The sequence below is a fragment of the Vollenhovia emeryi genome, unplaced genomic scaffold (assembly GCF_000949405.1).
Source record: "Vollenhovia emeryi isolate VEMERY1.0 unplaced genomic scaffold, V.emery_V1.0 DF939312.1, whole genome shotgun sequence".
In the NCBI taxonomy this organism is placed as follows: domain Eukaryota; kingdom Metazoa; phylum Arthropoda; class Insecta; order Hymenoptera; family Formicidae; genus Vollenhovia; species Vollenhovia emeryi.
The window spans coordinates 158652-179543 of record NW_011967054.1 but is presented as its reverse complement, the minus strand read 5'-3'; the positions used below and the strand labels follow the sequence as shown (position 1 = coordinate 179543).

Here is a 20892-nt window from a genome sequence, read left to right as displayed (position 1 = left end):
AATAATTGAGTACGTGACGATAAATGGCTAAGTATCAAAATGTCGATGGACGATTTTGACAAAAAACATATTTTACTTGGTTTAGATGTGTACATTGAAATGAAACAACGCACATTGAAAATAATGAATATGCCTGCAATATCTCAAATGAAAAAACGTAAACGCATAAAATACTTGTCGGCAAAACTGACTAATGCGCTCTGCTCTGCCAATGCCTTTATATTATCGCGTCCCAATTTCGCGGGATCGATATTTGACGTAATTACCGGCATATAATTGTGTACCGCGTTGCTTCGTGATGGTAAATTTACGCAACACTCATTAAACAACTTCTTATCGATTCTTTGCTCGCAAACACAGATTTCGTGAATTTTGCGATATACGTATTTGCGTGCAACAATATAAAAATTATGCAAATGTAAATTATACAAAGTCAGAATATTATTTCTTTATTTCGATTCAACGTGTTAATCTTTTTATTCATCGGTATTAATACTTTATGTAGTTTGAACAAAAATTACATTTTCACTTAACTTGTTTTGTGTATTGTCATCAAACTGTTATCTATAATATATAACATCTTGGGTATTCTAAATTTTACACATTTACGTGATTACACATTACAAATTGTTAATCATAAATAAACGAAAGATATTTAAGCGAAATACTGTTACAGCTGCGATGTATACGCCCGCTTATAGAGTAAGAAAGTTCTTTCGCTAAATAAATCAATATTGATTATAAATGACATAAAAATTTCTATCCTAACATCTATTTTTATGCCATGTTGTGTAAAATGACATATAGTGAGACAAGAAGCCCAAGTTCATTCAATTATAAAATGACCCTGTTGCTTGGTAAAGTAATCGGTGGTGTGAAGAGTCTATAATGTAAAAAAAAATCTCCCATTAACTCATTAACGTGGCCATTAACAATTTAATTTACTGCAGCACTCTACGTTCCAGATTCCGTACCTAAGACTCTAAGATAGTAATAAGATGGCACCCACGTTCTTTCGGAAAAGTTTTCTGCGGGTTAATGAATTTAAATGCATTGAAACCAGACGTTTTTATTAAAATTAATACTCATTATGTATTTATTAACTGTCGATAGATTTACTTTATTGTAACATCCTACACATATAAAATAAAAGTTTCAAGATGGTCGGTGCGTCGGGAATCACACTGCATTTTATCGTAGTTGACGAAAGCTTGCATTTTCAGGTCGACAGTATCCCTCGCGATAAACTTGACGTTCGTAAATATTTTAACTGGCTCAGCTTTTCGTGGCAATTTGCGTGAAAAGGGACGCTAAAAGCGAGGATGAACGCGCTATTGGGAAGGTACATTCGTTTGGCCGGCCGTTGTTTATCCGAAGCAACAAAGTTGAATTGTCCGTTAACAAAGCAAGATCGCAAACACTTTTTACGGAAAAGCGGCCTCTTTTTTTGTTTGAGTCACGCACAGAGGCGGATCTGCGAAAATTAGCCACCGTTTGTCTATCCGGCTATCGAAACCTCTCGATAGTCCCGCGCGTGTGTCGATCTACGAAAACAAAGCGTATTTTTGGTAGGGGAAAAAAAGAGAAAAAAAATTATATACGTATAAAATATGTCTAAAAAAAATCAACTGCGTTAAATCGAGCACGAAAAAATGTACGGTGCAGATGCATGCCATTTATAAAATCCCGTATTTGCTTCGCCATATCGAGCCGTGAATTTAACATGTGTGTTTCATTCTGAAATTTCGGTGTTATTATGCACTTTAATATGGCATTGTGGATTTTGCACCAGTGCTCACAGGATTTAAACGTATCAATATGTTTTGCGGTTTCAATAGTGCTTCAAGCAATCCAATTAATGTACGCATATCGGTACCAGCAGACAATATCTCGTTCTAATTTCAGTACAATGAATACGAAATATCCTGATTTTTTTAGCGGCTTTTGTTTCAACTATTATTTCTCCGTAATTATATAGTTGTAGTGGGAAAAGAAATTGTTTTTTAATAAATTTAAATAAAAAATGGTATGCTGCTCATCACGCCATTTATTGCAGAATTGACAAGTAATTTCTTACGCGAAAAGAAAAATGTAGCTGTCGTAGCAAAAACTTGCATGCGGCAACTAAAGTTCAGTTGCAAAATATCGACAGCTAATATTTAGTTGTGACAGCTAAATTTTGCTACTGCGTCTAATTGTATTAGGTGCGACAGTTTATAAATTTATAGTTAAGGCAACAAAATATTTTTAGCAAGCCATGATTAGCTACGGTAGCCAAAAAATTTCTTTTCAGTGTAATTATAGTCCTAACTAATCGCTTTAATTTCTATCTTTGTTTGTGACTTGAGTTTATATGTTTTTAGACGCGGATTCAATAAACACGTTTCGAATGTATTTCAATCGAGATTGAGCGATGGAGGGAATAGCAGTACGGAATAGTTGCTCGTGTGAAACCTCACGAGTCGCGTATCGAGTCGCGTGAAACAGGACTCAAAGCTATGTCTTCCAAGATTAGCTTTATCCAAGTTCCTCCGCTGTATCGCGGTATAAGCAAATATGACGTCACGAATATCAAATTGGCTCTCAAGACTCCGCGTATTGAATCATATCAAGTTTCAAGACTGATTCCACTTAAATTTGTAAGCAGAAACGCGACGGTAAATGTACACGAGTCTTGAGTAAATATCACTAGATAAACTGGATAAACAACTACATTACTAAGTAACTGCTGCAGCTAGACAGGGGATTAACCTGACGATTCAATATTTCCCCGAGATATTTAATAAAAGTAATCGAGTCGATAGTCGCGTGGAGAACAATCACGATCGTGCTGATCTTTAATTTGAACGCAGGTGAAAGACGGGAAAGTGGAAGATACGTGAAATTTATCGTCGGCGGGCGATGCCCACTAACGAATGTGTCCCAGAGGGGCGGAACGGGTGGACAATGCAGTTTTCCAATTTTCATCCCCCCACCCTGGCCGCGCGTCCGAGCCCCTGTTCGACCTGACCAGCTAGCTCCCCGCGCGCGCTCTCATCCTTTATCATCCGCTACCCGAACAATCATAAAGCATGTTGATTCACGGTCCGCCGTAAATTTAGTGTTATTTTATTCCTGTTTTAGCGTCGCTTAAGCGGCACTTTTAACGATCACCGACTACGCAGCCCGAATTGCATCGCGCCTCGTTAGACGCGAGATCGTCGCGCGCTCGTTGACTTTTCTGCGACTGTCTATCGCGCGACACGCGCCGACATCCGCCGCGATTTGATTGCACGTCACGCAGCCTAATTAACTGCTGCATCCCCACGAGTTTCTCCTTATGCAGCATAAATTAGTCTTCCCGCGGGCGAGAACGTTCAAATTTTAATACTGTACTAATACCTGTATTATTAAAAAATGCTAGGTATGGTCAAGGAAACACCGACGTTGTTAATTATCGCTGACGACATTGAAGAATTCTTATTAGTTGATTATTCACCATTGACCTAAAACATGGTGTTTTCCGCGCAATTGGGAAAGGGGGGAGGAGGGAAGAAAAAATCGCGTATTCGACAGGTCTGCGTACGGCCGACAAATAAAAAAAGTCGAAATAGACGCGTAGATAATATCTTTATACTGTTATCGCGACAAATATTACCATATGCCTCGGTGGTCGAATTGGTGAGGCGCACGCCTAGAGCGTGGGGAGGTCCAGGTTCAAACCCTCGCTGAGGTAATATTTGTCGCAATAAATTTGCTGTATCATTAAAAATGCCAGGTATAGTCCAGAAAACACTGACGTTGTTAAATACTGTGCATCGACACTTGGCGCATTACGAATGCATTTCACGTGCGACGTTACGTATGAATCGAGCGGACCGATATTGCATTCTTCTGTTGGTACAATTTTGTGGAAAGTTAGGTTCTTCCGAAGAAAGAATCGCACGCGGTACTGCGATATTAGAAATTTCAGGCACGCAGACGCTGTAATTCGGATCTGAATACACGCCGGACGTTACGTTGACGCGACTGGCCGAGTTTTACAGTTCGCATCACCTTTACTGCGGAGTGACAGTTATATACGATTACACTGAGAGAAAAGCTGAACCGGTATTCGTTCCGGCGACGGTGAGCAAGTAGGAGGGGTGGCTGAGACAGGAGCTTCGTCCGGGAAGAGTTACTACCGCTGCTACCAGTGCTCCTGTCCGAACTTGAAAAATAATTCAGCACGAAGTAATGTCCTGAATATAAAATGCGCATAGGACGCGTCAATTTCAAAATAGGTAAAAGTCTCGACGGCAAACAGCCGCTCGCCGCATTTTTATTCTGAACTCGGCACAGTTTGTAAGTCAAATTATAATCTTGATGAGAAACTCGAGCACCGACGATTTCAAGTAAAATTTAATGCCCATTCTTTCACATATTCTGTCATTCATTACGGCTTTTGTTTTTTTTTTCGTACCTATTTAATTAACGTTGAGTTAATATTAATAAAGAGTGTTAGTAGAACCAAGTGGTGTGTGAGTTTACAAATTGCTTTCGCCATTTCGTGAATTTTGTAGTATATCAATTTGCCCCTTAAAAATCAATATCTTTACGAGTATAGTAAAACTTCATTGTATTTACGAATCGTCAAATCTGAAATGCGCACTCAATAGTTAAGGACATGCTTAGATACGTCGTCACGTTCAGTGGTAAAGGAAGCGTATAGCTGCGGCGTGAAGTACAGTTGTAAATGGCGAAATTTGTTCTTTACGACGCCTCTAGAATATACAACCGTAAAATTGTCAGATACTAGTATTAGGCATAAAATATATTCTGCTTTCTTGACAGTAAGTATTTAGAAAGAAACAAATCTTGATATATCTAAGTTATTTAGAAAACATGAAATGACTCGTGATTAAATTTCGATCACGTCCTGAAGCAGTTGTTTCTATTTCATAGAAAGGATATTGTAACTATTGTGTATAAAGTATTAAAAAAGCACGGTTAGTGCATTCGTCGTTCTGTTTCTTTTTTTTCTGTTCGGTCGTTCTCTCTTGTATAAAATATAGTCTGCTTTCTTCACAGTAAACATTTAGAAATAAACGAATTTTGATCACATGTCCTGAAACAGTTGTTTCTGTTACATAGAAAAGGCATTGTAACTATGTGTATTGCATATAAAGTATTAAGAAATCACGGTTAGTGCTTTCGTTGTTGTTTCTTTCTTCTGTTCAGTCGTCCTCTCTTGTCGTGCAGGCAGTTCACCCTTGTGATCAAATATGTAATCATGCCTGTCACACTGTGACTTTTTGCCCATCTTATTTGTAATTCATAACACATCAAAGCGCTACCGCCGTGAGAGAGCTAACAGCGTGGTGCCGGTAGTGGAATTGCGAATTTAAGGAGAATTATGTCTTCAGAATCCACGATGCGTGACAAGGGAGATTGCTATAACGCACGCACGTTCCCGCGTTTGACAAATTCGAGTATGTTGCATGATTTTCTTTTACATATCAGAATAAACATGAATAAGCGAGCGTCGTCTTATTTGATATTTATAAGACAGGCTGAAGCATAATTCAGCCAGCGATTATATCATCTGAATTTACTTCGTGTGATACGCAAACCAATTCTTGCAAAAATTTATTGCACGTATCTATGTAAATTAATTCTTACGTAACAATTTAATATACAATTCTCTGTATTAAAAAAGTATTTTGCAATAATATAAAAGTATGGAAAAATTATGTGCATTAAATCAAGTTTTAGAGTGCTTGTTCTTTTCATTTAGTATAATAAAATATTTAAATAGTTGAAATATGTATCCTAATTTGCGCAATAAATTTACAAGATGTATTATATTGTCTCTATTTATCTATATTATAACATTTAATTACAAAAAAAAATTTTTCCGGCATGTAATTCTGTGATTGAACGAAAAATAATATAATAACTATATAAAAATCAGTACGTACCTTATTTTGCTGCGCCAATCTGACAAGTTTTGGTTTAGTTAATTATAGTAACTATAGTATGTTGCATTCTTCACTGACAAAAAGTGAAGAATGCAACATACTATAGACACACTTATCCGCCGGAATTTCATGAAATTCATGACGCATTCTCTTCGACCCTCCGAACGAAAGGATATAGCACGATACACAATATCAAATTACCTCCGCATCCTTTGGCGCTGCGTGGCCGCTTTAATCCCATTGACTTTAAGAGCTGTGCTCAAAGAAACGCCGTGAATTGCGAGGGCGCAGCGAAAAGAACGTTCCGGAACATTGAGATCAAATGGAGTATCGCAGGTCATTTAATGAATTATTTGCGCATGAAACTAAATTTACGAGACTGCACGCGAGAAAACTTGTGCAGGAACGTTTTATTTTTCTTTTCCGTTTGCGCGCAAAATTCTTTCAAAGACAACTTACGTCATCTTACACGCGCGCACGTACACACGCACAATCGAAGGACCAAATGAACACCAAATTTATTGTCTTAATTAATGAGAAAAAGTCGGGGACGAGAAGCACGGGCGAAAAAGATTCAGCGAGTGCAATCGTTTTCGTTACAAAGATATGTTCTGTGCGGCAACGAAATATTACATACGAACTAACTTCGCGTTTATATTCCTTCTCATGTGAAATTGCCCCGTCGCAACAAACGCTGGTTTTATGTGCATAATTATTACTTATAATAAATATCTAGAAAAACATGTTTAATGTTCTTAACGTTAACTCTCTTAACATGCTGTTCTTATATTATCCACGCTACTTTTCCTCGATTGCATTATGCACTAACAATAAGTAGTTATACTATTTATTTGCTAATTTAATTTATCGGTCAAGATACAATCATGTTCTATGATCTACGAGTATAAAACATCCTTGAGATATTTCTCGAGCTAATTCAAGCTTTCAATAACGTTTTGTTTTTGTACGTATTTGTAATTATTATAGAAGATAAATTCCAGCCCTCTCTAAACAGTCCGTCACAATTTGTGAATCGCATAATCTTCTCGCCTGGCGTGTCACGTAACGCGATTAATAAATATATTCCTAGGAATCTATAAAAGTTTATCTTTACAATCTAAATTCGCTTGGTCGCATTTTAGGTACATTTCAGCGTTGGAAACGGCAAGAAATAAGCGTGAAATACTGTCGGGTGTGCGCTAGAGCAAGAAAGTTTGGCTGTTGCGCGCGAGTATTAGAAACCACGAAAGCGGAAGCAGAAGTCCGGGCCAGTGCCTGACGTCACGTCCGGAAGAGACGTATCCGGCGTCACGTTGCATGGCTTCCGTGCGTTCCCCTGCAACAGAGAGAGGTAAAAAAAAAGAGGAGAATCAAGTGTCTGCGCTACACTCGTCAGCAGTACTTGTATCGCGCACGTAATCGTATGAATATTTACGAGTGCGATATCAAATTAACGCGGTTTCACGCGATATCATCTAATGAGTGTCATGTCGGCGGGAACGTTTCGCATTAGCAGAGACGTTGAAAAATTGCCGTATTAGGATATTGAATCTGGATATCACGCGCCGGAAATCTTGATACTTTTTGAGAATAATGACACCACCCACACTCGTAAATCAATGTCGCTTCAAGATTACGGGATTATGGGTTTCCTCGTGTTACAAGGTATCCATTAATTACTGCGTTGTTTGAGGGATGTCGATACGCGTCTCTCTGTCGTTTCTTCAATCTCCGCTATTTAAACTTGATACAATGTTGCGAGCATCAATTTGATGCAATTTGCATACAGGATGTCGTCGGTTCTCAGACCAGCAGTTTTAAACCGGCCAAAGTTATTACGTTAGCAGAATCAAACGTCGTTTACGATAGTCAGCGTATCGAATTGGAAAAGAAGATGACGCTGTCTATTCTAAATATTGAGATAAATTGCGCAGCTCTTGAAGCCTTTACGTCTAATTCGAGGCAGCCAATCTCTCATACACAGCGTGCAACGAAACACTTGCGAGTGAGCTAATATTTGCTCCCAAAAAATATCGGCCAAACTCGCGCATTGTACGATATAGCAGCAATTAATAATACATGCCAGCGCGAAAGAACACGCTTCGCGTGGCACATACGGCATACAACGCGCGTAAACGCAATCAACTCGACACAAAGACAGTTGGTTATACCAGGATGTAATCCGCCATATTTCCAGCAGGACGCGTTAACAACGATGGCTGCAGATCACGAAAAATGTTCAAGAAAGGCTCGTAAATATTGAAATCGAGCTGCCACGTTGCACGAATTACTCCGCCGCGTCGGTAAAGCGATAGGTATAAAGGGAGACCTTTTGATCCCGCGGAATTCATTTTGCATTCTCTATTTGCACACCGAGGTGCATCTATGCTCGATTGCTAGCGTCGCGAGCCGGTAAAAAGTAGTTAAAGTCTTAATGACGAGGAAAACCTTAATTCCGACCGCCGTGGCCCTTTGAAGCTTAGATTCCAATCGCGCCTTCATTTTTACGACCATTAGCGGGAACGAAAGCTGAACTTTACGGAGAAACCGGTAACAGGTACTTTATTTTCTGAAATTACGCTTTTAACGACTTCTTCTTTGATTACGCAGCGTTGATCCTTTAATAGCTCGAATACGCCCGCTTTGTAGTACGCGAGCAAACTTCACGGACTATTCCTCTCTCCGATATTCAACAGAGACAATATCGATAGCTCTGAAAGCGTAAAAGAGGAAATCATCGCTAAATATGTAGGTCGCGATATTGTTGTAGCGCTCGAAAAAAGTATCTTATCAAGTAGATTTCTAGGAGTCGCAACAAAAATTTAGCCCTATTTTCCGTTAGAAAATTCTTCGTAGCCTGTAAAATTTATAGCAGCGATATTCTGGTAATACTCTCTGAAAAGTTTAGGTTTCACGACTAAATGTTAATCATTCACTCTCTAGAAGTCCATCAGTGCATTATCACTGAAAACAGTTATAAGTATACTGAATAATTCAGTGCTATACTTATAGAGGAAAGTCCCCTATTATGAGACATGCTTCGAATGTGATACAGCAGGTTTCCAGCGTCCAGATTCAATCGCGAATCTTTTTTCGCGATGATTGCCCGATCTAACAATGAATTTTCCACTAGACAGATTTCGCTCAAGAGCAATACATTCATGGTGGAACCAACAGATGATACTTGTTAATTTAACAGAAATCCCGCCATCTCGTATTAGGAACTTCTCACAATAGGGGACTTTTCTCTAACTGTGAATCAGTGAATATTCACAGTTTTTAGTGACAATCCACTGATTGACTTTTAGAGAGCACAGTGTATAAAAATGAATTTCGATACCGTAGCTAGAATAATCTTTGTAAGGAATACCACTTTCTTCCCGATACTTGACATAAAAATTCTGTTTCTGTTATTTAAATCGATTAAATACGAAACATATGCGATTAAGCAGTATTGGCTATTCATTGCATATATCTCAGTTATTTCCTCGTACCTAGAAAATTGTTGTTGCGGTTGCAAGATCATTGTTTTCAGCGTAGGACGACGTTCGATTTGGATAGGTAGTTGTAACGGACCGCACGAGACAACCAGTAACGACGTTTTATATTGATGAAACGCGCGTATTCAGTAGTATAGGTAATGATACGGTCGGTCATATTGCATGAGCAATATTCATCAACATTCTACCAATGTCCAGGCATGTGTATACTAATTACAAATTAGTAATTAATTTCTTGATAGTAGCACGACATGTCGCGAGATGTAAATTCAATTCTACGATTATGCCGACGAAATTACGCTGCCACTAAATATGCTTGCAGAAAACATGGTTTTTAATTGCTATACACATCGTAACTGGATTATTTTAATATTTTCTTTCAACACCCGGAGGGAAAAAAATGGAAATGTCTCATTGTATTATATATGTCTCAATCGTCCAATATCTAATTACATCCAATTCTAAAATCATCGGATCTTCAGAGACCTGACGCTTTCATTGAATATTCAATGTTATTATCGATTAAGGTCTAATTATGGTCTCTTAGGACATTTAATTATAGATTTTAGTTAGATCTCAATAGATAACGTCGAACGTTCAAGGAAAGCGTCAAATCTTTGAAGATCTGATGATTTTTAGAAGTGGATCTCATGAGATATAATTAGATATTATTATATATAATGAGATTTTTCCATTCTTTCCCGGGCATTTGCGTTCCTATACTCGCAGCTACTTTCAAAGGTGTAACATTTCAACATCTCGCGACGACGCCGACGACCCGTTGAAAAATATATCGAACAATAGATGGATTTCCGCACGTTATGTCATTGCGTATTAGTGATGAGACAACAATTATCAACGCGCACAGCGTAAAATTCAATGAGGATCGATGACGATCGACTGTACCGTATCAATGGGGATCTCCAGAATTCGGGCGACAATACGCCGCCGTGGCATGCCTGCGTACAGCCGGGATATGCGTGCCGATCAGGTATTCGTATGAAAGCCGCGTCATTAACCGTATGAATTGCACGGCCGATCGAGGCGAGCCTGCGATCACGACCGTGAACGGCGGCGGGTCCGTGTTGGTGTCTGGGAATGCGACACGCGTGCACGCGGGCACGTGGCACGCATACGCGCCGGAACTGCGAAACGCGGCGCCGATTAAAGCGGAAGCAAAATCTTTGCACGTGCAACGCATCCGCATCTGGGAGCACGATGATCTATCACCGTTGGTTTGCGATCGCGTACGAACGGCAACACTTGACGGTATCTACTTGGCACCTCCTGCATGGACAATTCGAAATGCAAATGGCGTGCAAACGTACGCTTGATTATATTACTGTGCCACTGTGTTGTAGCACCGACCTCGGCGTGATAATATTCCAAACGTTCGAGAAGATCTGCTCTACTTCTTCAACTTTCCAAAAGATATATTCTCTTCTCGAGTAAAAACTATTATATTAATTACAGTATTATTGTATAAAGAAAAGTAATTACTTTACAGCCACGGCAGCATTTAGTTTATTAAAATAAAAACTTTATATTTTAGATCACTAAAAAGACAAGTACGATAATATTTCAAACGTTTGAGAAACTCTGTTCTCCACCTTCAACTTTCTAAAAGGTGTTTCCTCTTCTCGTGTAAAAAATATTATATTATTACAGTATTATTATATAATATAGAGAAAAGTAATTACTTTACAGCGACTGTATTAACATAAAATAAAGAATTGATATTTTAGATGACTTAAAAACAAGTACTGCCATTACCAGAATTTAAAGCTGTTTGGTTATTCACAAATAGATGCATGCCGTGTGTTTAGTTTTATAAAAGCATAATGTATAAATAACTATTAAACAATAAGAGAAAATGAAAACCTTACGAAAGCGTCGCTTTCTAAACGAATGAGTTAAATTGTAAGAAAACAATTGGGATAGTGCAATTAATCGTTGATAATTAATTAGGCTTCTCCAATTTTCATTTCCTCATTAAATTTTCCACAATTTTTCGTTAATCCTATTTTTTTAATATTCCAACCTTTTATTATCTAACGCCGTTTTTCACACTCAAAGTGTATAAGCCCTTCTGAAAACTAACTGCGATATATTTTAAAACAACACGCGCTTAATTATAACGGGATTGATTATTGGGCCGAGCGAGGGCGGAATTAAAAATTAATTTTCAATCCGTGATAGCGGATCCGGCAAGGATCGCACAGCCCAAGCAAATAATTTCTCCGGCGAGTCAATAACTTTTTCGAACGACCGGCTTAAAAAAAAGAGTAACGACGACGCAAGAATGTAGCAAATTACAAATTCACAGCGTGCATCAGCTAATGCACAAATTATGTACATAACGGGCAACAATGTTCGTACGAGCGGCGCTGCAAATTACTTTGATTTTTATTCGCCATTCATCGTAATTACTGACCCAATTTTTTTCATAAGGTATGTATCAACATATAATAAGTGCAAACACACTCGCATTATAGCCGCGCGAAATCATAATGATTTATGGGCGTTGGAAGTTCACGAGTAAGTTGCACTTTAGCTCATCCGCTCGCTCTTAGCAACTCCTTAGACACTGTCTCGGAAACTGTCTGCTCGCGCTAGAGAGTTACGTCTAAAGCGAGGTAAAAGAGTACAAAGTTGTACAAAAATGGAGATTTCCAGTTAATGGATGCACAATTTTCCGCTCCTCTCGCGCGACTCGCGCGTGCAAATTCGTAAATAATTACCCCGTGCGTAATTAACGATTAGACCTCTGGGTGAATTATTAAATATTTTGGATACTTCCCTGTAACAAACGAGGAAGCCGGAAGATTAAGGGCTCAGGCTCAAATCCGTTTATAATCCGCGCTATAGCTGCACCGATACGAGCGCTTCGGCAATTGGCTCGGAAGATATCTGTTAAAGTGTGCATTGTCGTATTAAACGAAATAAATGGATTCCGCAGTTCAAGAATTCTCGTCGCGAGCGGCGCGGGTGCGGGCAACGGATGAAAAATTAGCGGAACGGAGTCGAAGCTCGGATTTCACTTTGCCCGAGTATTTCGGCTACGGAAATTTAATAATACCGTACGTTAAGAGGATGCGACACCGCGGGAGAAACGGAGAGCGAGATAAGAAACGAGAGGCGAGATCTACAAGAGCGGAGAGTTTGGAGCCGGGTATAAACGACAGTCTAGGGAGCCGTTAGGTATTAAACTCCCTGCAAACTTCCGCAGTCCGTCGTGCTCGATATATATTTAAAATATCTTGGAAGTATCCATGAATCGTCTAGACTGAGCCGGCGACGTACCGAGGCACCAGGGATTCGTAGGATGTCGGAAAGTGATATCATAACTCGCTACAACGGCACGGAATGTCCCGATTTGCAGAGTCATATTTAACGCTTGTTTACCCCCCTATCGTTTCTTCAGAGATATTAATCGATTTCCCCGACGCCACCGTAAATAAAAAATACTTCCGCTCGTTCGCATTTAATGCGCCTTTCGCGCGAGCGGGATAACCTTTTAATTTATTACGATAAAAAAAAATACGTCAAGCGTCATTTTAAATACGTCTTGCACCTCTCTTAAGGTATCCTCGAAAGTTCGCAGTCAATTGTGAAGATGGAACGAGAGGGGCGAGCTGTCCGAAAAAAAGAGAAACGAGAAGAAAGCAGAGCCGCGCTCAAATCGAGATAGTGAAATTAAAAGGGGTCAAGAGAGAGAGAGAGAAGCTTTCGAGGGAATACCCTCGACCACCTTCTGGCACTCTCGCGTCTGCGGACTTTCCGGACGTAGCGGTGTAGATCCGCAAACGAACAAGGCAAGATTCTGCCGCCGCTAGGCGGCACAAGCGGCGCGAAAACTCGGCGATGAGCAATTAGGAAAATTGAATTCCGGCGTAATTAACTTTCTTAATTAATAGGATCGCGGAATTGTATCTTTAATCTGGCCGGCCATAAGTGCCGTTGGCAGACGCGCAAAGTGCTCGAGCGAAGACGCTGAAGATGGTCAACGCGAAAGGGGCGCGACGCGAAATAGGGCGAGGGATGCAGGTAGAACCGGAGGGTGAGGCATAGGACTACCGCGGGAGACGGCGACGTCGACTGCGACGCCGGGATGGGGAAGTCGCTGTAAGTTTTGATATATGCGCGACATTATTTACGATCGCATAAGAATTAGCTCAGAGACGGCCGCCAAGGCCCACCCCCCCCCCCCCCGGTAAGAGCCGGTGCAAAAAGACCGGCATCAGCCGCGGACTGGCACCGCACTCGAGGCGTTTTTGCACGCGACGCATTGGCTTCCTCAAAAGTCGTTAAATCCCGCGCCGCTTTCGACAAATCGCGAGCAAATGGCGCTTCTTGCCGCACGAACGTTCGGCGGAAACGTTCGCGACTACTTGAGGAGATGGCGAATGCGAACAACTACGTGTGTAACGGCCCTTCCTAAATTAGGGCACAGAAATCGTAAATTAGGAGACACGCGGCGTAATGTGCGCCGTGTCATCTCGAAAGATGAATAATATGATAAGACAGCATGGGCCTCCACTTTTAGCTGCAACAATTGATACAATGTTAACAAATTATGAATTCTATATTTTAAAAAATGGGTAATTAAACATCGGTATGAATCAATGGCAAATAAGTACAATTAATTAATATAAAGATAGAAGCAAATATTTTTCAAACCTCGCGAATATGTGAATTAGAAATGATTTTTTAGTCTTATGTAATTTAATTTATCTCGAGGTGATTTAACATTCATTTACTGCGTCAGAATAAAAAGTGATAAGTGATTTTGCAAAAAATTATTAAGTAATTTGACTCTCTAATGTATATGTATATTATCTCGAGTAAGATTTATTACGTTCCGTCGGTTTTGTTGGTAAGTATAATAATAAAAATGTGACGTATGTAATTGTCCCTAGACTTGTCCTTTGCGGTCTATACAACAATCTAATCCCAATCCGAACTTTTATCTAACTAGAACAACACAAGCGCGCGCTTCGCGCGCGCCATTGTTCTTCCACATTATATCCCTCGCGGCAAATTCATCTAAATTATTGTGAACAATCTTCTAGATCATTCTATATAGCAATACATATTTGTTTTTGCTTATAAATGAATTTATTATTAACAAAAAAAAACACTATGTGTCTAATACTTGTAATTTGTAAGAAAATTGTAAAAATTGTACTCTTTTATAAAATATATAAATGCTACTGAAGGTCATTGTTTACTGGAATAATGCATTATAATAAAAATTCTAAACACGCTATTTAAAATAATTTAAACTACTTAAAAAACTTTAAAACAGTACTTAAGAGAATGCGTACTGTTACAAGGACATCGTTGACACGTGACGTTAAATCCGTAATTTGGAAGAAAATTATATTCTTATCAAACATAATGCATCGACCTTGCTACTAAAACTTTTGTTAAACAAAGATAGAATTCAAAATGTTCTCGTTAGACTTTCAATTTATGGCCTTATTATTTAAATAACTAGAACAACACAAGCGCGCGCTTCGCGCGTGCCATTGTTCTTCCACATTATATTACATAAACTGACAAAATAACCCTCTTAAATACAAACTATCGAAACCGCAAGTCGAAGTGAACGACTCGCAACGAGATCGAAACATAAACTGTCAAAATAACCCTCTTAAATACAAACTGTCAAAACCGCGAGTCGAAGAGAACGACTCGCAACAAGATCGAAACTCGATCGAGTTTCGAGAGAGCCAATCGGCATTGCGAAAAAGCGACAACAATGAACTCGCAACACCTTTTTTAGATAGGGAATCGACGATAACGTTAATGTGTCGTAACATATCGTTAATATTAAGAAGCTAAAATTAAAATATATTATATTGATTGCAATCGATATAATATAAGAAGAGAAAGGGAGGAAAAGGGATTAATTATATAATTAGTACAATATAACTCCACTTAACGTAGGCAATCGTAGTAAAATTCAATATTGAGTACGTAGGAAAAACTTGTCACGCTGATGAAAATTTTTATGTATAGTAATTTGTAACACACTGCACTCCAAATGCAGCTAAACAATAATATTAAATTGAAATATATAAATTGTGTTCAATGTAATTAAACGAGCAATTGTAATTCTGCCTTCCTCTTATTTATGCACCTCGAAGATCCACGCCGAGCCTCGCACTATAATTACACGCTGTTAATTTATAAAGATCTTTTAATTAGTACAAACCATTCATTATTTTGTGGGTGTGCATTCACATGGACTGCCTGATTTAAAAGCTCGCGCGGAAATATTCCGGTGCGTATTTGAATTTATGTATTTCAGCCATTCTGTAACTTCTGCGAGGAATATTCCATTTCGGGACGTGTTCATTAAACTGTTAATCAAATTAACGCTTGTTCCAACGAAATCCCGTAAAATAGTCTGCCCGTCGCTGATTCATTGCGCGAACCTCAAACTTTAATCGGCGACGCGAAGATTTTTAATGATCTTAATTCAACTCTCTAATCTCGAGAAGCTATAATGGTTATCAGCTTAGTCCCGATTATCTGTATAGATGCCAATAATTAATTGGAGGATGATCAATTATTGGTTATCTCCGCGGCATTCCCGGGACGGCCGAAGAAAGTTTCCTTCCCTCCGCCATTTTTCCTCGATAAGATTGAACGCAAAGTTTTGATATGATCTCGCTGGATCGACATTGTTACACGGGAAAATCGGGCCGGGCTGTTTTGGAAACAATTTTCAAACTAGTTTTTAGACGATCTTGAAAAGTATTTGTAATATTACGACCGCGTGTTTTCGACTTTAAATACGATCGGACAGATTCATAAATTGATTGAGAAACTAGGACGAGAAAATTTCGCGAAAGTTGCATCTTTTTTGCCAATTCCGCGATAATCTATTTGCTAATTTTAATTGACGCGGGAATTTTTATTTACGACTCGAAATCCACTTCCCACGTGATACTAGCGCGCCGTCCAGCAGTAGTATTTTTGTGCAGGCGCGCTCTCATAAAAATGCCCACTGTCCCGTTTAATCCCGTCGCAATGGCACTTCCTTCGGACTCGGCTCGTCCGTGCCGATAAACTGCGCGAATTCGCAATCTGCAAAACTAGAAAACAAGTGGCCGGACTTCTGATTTATCGTCGGGCTCTCGCGCGGCCGCGCGAGTACGTATCGTGCCTGCGGTTGATGTATCGTACGCGTACGAATACACACGTGAGTGAAACGCTATTGCAAAGTGACTCACGATCAGACGAAAATTCAGTTTTGCGATATCGCGCGAGTGGATTTAACACGGGTCCCTTCTATTCGTCCCGCGTGCGGTTTTTCCCGTATCTCTTCATTCCGGACGATTCAACAGATTCGCCTATTATAAGTTACGGAATTATATACGCATACTACGCTTTTTGTATATCGCAATTGCATGCACACGCACAAGTTAATCTAATAGATATTTAATTAGCTGCCCCCCTTTTTTTAGTCATGATGCGCCCGTAACTTACGCACGTGTTAAGTACCGGCGTAACGAGTAAATGTACAATTTATACGTGTTGCTCGGTCCGGGGAAGCAGCGAATTAATTCTATATTCTCTCGGAGATTTACCCCGGCGCGCGCGTGTATATAGTATACGTGAGGATCCTACACGGAGCCATAATTTTACAGTATTTAAACTGTGTTTATGACTGTATAAATAATAATGAGATTTCATGAGCTACGTCAAGTATGATATTATTATGCTCTCGCTCTATTCTTCATTATTACGTTGTGTATTAAAATATAATGCAAATTGTAACACACATCTAAGAAAGAATGTGGTATCGCATTCCTCCCTATTTTTTTTTCAAAAAATAATAATTGCGCGTAAACATATAATTATTCGCGGAAGTTTTGTGTCTTATAAGATTTACAAAATTTTACATTGAATTAAACAACAGTTCTTAGAGTCAAGTTCGAAAATTATTCAAAGTGGATTAAAGCTTAATAATTCATATCTCGATGCATCCCCCAAAACCTGCGTTGTACGTCGACCCGCGATATTAGTTTCCACATCTATCGCGATATTTATGTTAAACTTACGTTGAAATAAATTTGTAACCCATCTAAGAAAGAATGTGATATCTCATTCTCTTCTGTTTTTTATTTAAAAAAAATAATATTGCACGTAAACCTATAATTATTCGCAAAAGTTTTATATTAAATCAAATGACAGTTCTAAGAGTCAAGTTAAAAAGTTATTCAAATGTTCCAGAAAAATAGTTCGCATCTCATTCTTTTCTATTTTTATAAAAAAATAATATTGCACGTAAACATAATATTATTCGCAAAAGGTTTGTATTAAATTAAATGACAGTTCTAAGAGCTCAAAAATTATTCAAAAGTTCCAGAAAAACAGTTGGAAAAGTGGATTAAATAAGATTAATAATTCATATCTCGAAGCATCCCCTAAAACCTGCGTATTACGTCGACCCGCGATATTCGTTTCCACATTTATCGCGATATTTATGTTAAACGTACAATAAAATCAAATTGTAACATATCTAAGGAAGAATGTGATATCTCATTCTTTTCTATTTTTATAAAATAATAATATTGCACGTAAACCTACAATTATTCGCAAAAGTTTTACATTAAATCAAATGACAGTTCTAAGAGTCAAGTTAAAAAATTATTCAAATGTTCGAGAAAAAGAAACAGTTTGAAAAGTGGATCAGATAGGATTAATAATTCATCTCTCAAAGCATCCCCCAAAACCTGCATTATACGTCCACCCGCGATATTCGTTTCCGTATCCATCGCGATATTTATGCCGATACACCCTCGTAAAAATCCGACGATGCACTTCGCTTAGTTACGCGCGGTCGAGGCGGGTTCCTTCGGGCGCGTCATAAACCGCGTAAATCCGCAATCTACGAGGCCGCGAGTCGCCCAAGTTTTGATTTATAGCCGCGCGGGACGCGTTTCGCGTGTGGATAGACACGGGGTCAGATAGCGAGTACACGCGTGTGCACGCGCACATATACACAGCCGCGCGCGGGGGCTCGCGCTCTTGGGAAAAATGCGACTCCGCGCGCCACGGGCGCTTCCTCGCAATAACCTCCGAAGGGAAATTCACGATAATAGAGACTACCCACGTGAATTTCGCATGCAAGTGTCCCCGCGATCCCACGGCGTCTGCCTCCGGGCTCTTTCGTGAGATCCACGTCCTCTTCCGTGCCATTCGTTCCATTCCAGCCGGCGCGTGTTCGCGCACACTCTTCAGTTTCCCTACTCATGTCTCCATAATTTTCGTTACTTTTACTCTGTTACCTTATTATTTTCTTCTTGGCCGGGCGACCGTCGCGAGGGAAAATCGGTAAGGCTCGACTTTTCGGAGGGAAATAAACGGCAGGAAAAGTCCGCGCGTACATGTTATATAAATCTATACACCACCTTGAAGAATATGTTAAAAATGCAGGGCGCAAGGGCGCGAGAGAGGATACAACGGTCTTTTCTCACTTGTTCCTCTTTCTCGATCTTATCGATCGCGCTCGAAACTATTTACTTTCGCTTTCGTTCTTCCCCGTCTCTCCTCCCTCTTTCTCTTCTCTCTCATATTTATTCTCTCGATCTCAAAGCGGGAAAAAGGAGACGGGGAACAAGGCGTGCAGCGGGGCTCGAATGGAGAAAGGAAGACGCGGAGAGTCTCCGCTTGTACCTCGCTTCTTCCTTCCCTCTCCGCAAGAGTTTCCTCCTTTCTCTCAAACTCCACTCTCCCTCTTCGTCACCGTCCTTCTATCTGTGAACCGCAATTTCTCTCCTTCCGCGAGTCCTCGTCCCTCGGACATCCCCCTCTTCGTCCGGCGCGGCGGTACACGCGCCCGAGCGAGCGGTCTTCCGTCTTTTCCATCCCTTCGCAACCCACCCCCTCCCGTCCTTCCGCTCCTTTTCATCCCTGCCGCGGCGACCGAGGGGCTGAGCTAGACAAATAGCTCCAGCGTGAAATACCGCCGCCTCTTTAAAACTTTAAAGTGTTTCAAGTAATCCTAAGGCACGACTTTACATCATGGTTGTACCCCGCGGAGGATACACGCGAGCGTGGAAGGAAATGGAATATCGGTGCGCGCCCGCGGTGGGCTTCCGGCTACGCTCGTAGCACATCCGGCGACAGCAAGATTTCCCGGAAGATCGCGGGGGCACGTAAGTGTACTGTTATTATATCATTATGTTTCGCCGAGTGTATCTGATATACTTTTATACGCTTCTCTATCGCGTCACGTTATTTTAGTCCTCTAACTCGTTTCATCCCTCCGTTCTGCTTTATCTTAAGTAAATATTTCTGCGGCGTGTGTATACAACCGATAACTAAATGTCGTCGGCCTAATTAAAAAAAACCTTCCAACTCCACTTTTGACAAAATTGAGATATTTCGGCTAATTTATCTTGACATTTTTTTATCAGTGATTTTTCATAGAAAACAATAAAAAATCTTGAACAAACCTTTTAACTCCCTACTGATTCTCCTAATTCCATGGTTATTTGAAGTTACGTGATTTTGTGAGCTAGAAGAGTTTTTAATTAGGCCGACGACATATAAATATACTTGTATTACATTGCAGTCTAATTATTTATGGATGATCGCTGGTCTATTTTCTCGTTATATTTAACGATATATCCGCGCGAGTAGTAAAAGGCTGAGACTAACCTTCCTCAACGACTAAGGTGACAGTGGCTGATCGACCCTCCGTCGGCCTGCATGAATAGTTCCCGACGTCATCTTGAGTCACCGCCGCCAAAGTCAACACGGATACCGTACGTGCCGCACCCCTTTCGGTCTCTACATTTATCCCTCCGCGCGCTGCCTGGATGAAGAGTAAACAAGTGAATTCAACGATGGGGTAAGTAATAGGGAAGTTTTTAAAATATTTTTCACAGAGAGATGTAGAAACAATTCCAAATTTCTAATAGAGCCCGATAGACGTTGACGCGAGACACACTTCTAAGACCCTCTCTAGCTCGTCGAAATGTATACGGAAACGTCTACATTAGCCTCGTTACGAAATTTTATGCATTTATGAATAAATTTGAAGAAATTTCAGCTTTGTTTTCTACATCTCTCACATCACGTTTCACGCTCGGGCGGAAATTTCGTTATGCAAATGCGTATTTTCATGTGCACCACGTAAGCGCGATCGTTGCTACTTGAGTCAATGGAACAAATGCAAACTGTCATTCGTGCTACACAGTATACGAGCCATTTCAAAATGATATAATTAAAATACAATGTACCAAACTGACAACGCGTAAGATAGCAGGTCGCACATGCAAGGAAATAACGGGGTCTAACGTGCACCCAAATAAAATTCTAGTATCAGACTACAGATTGAGATTAGATTGAAATTTTACCACGCAGAGAAATTGATCAAATTTCAATCTAATCTCAATCTCAATCCGTAATTCGATACGAGCTTTATATCT

The 20892-nt window shown here is 39.9% G+C and overlaps 1 pseudogene; it reads right to left on the bottom strand.

Annotated features, from left to right (window-relative positions):
• Positions 1-6016: 6016 nt before the first annotated feature.
• Positions 6017-20892, bottom strand: part of LOC105558782 — a 130314-nt pseudogene continuing 115438 nt past the window's right edge.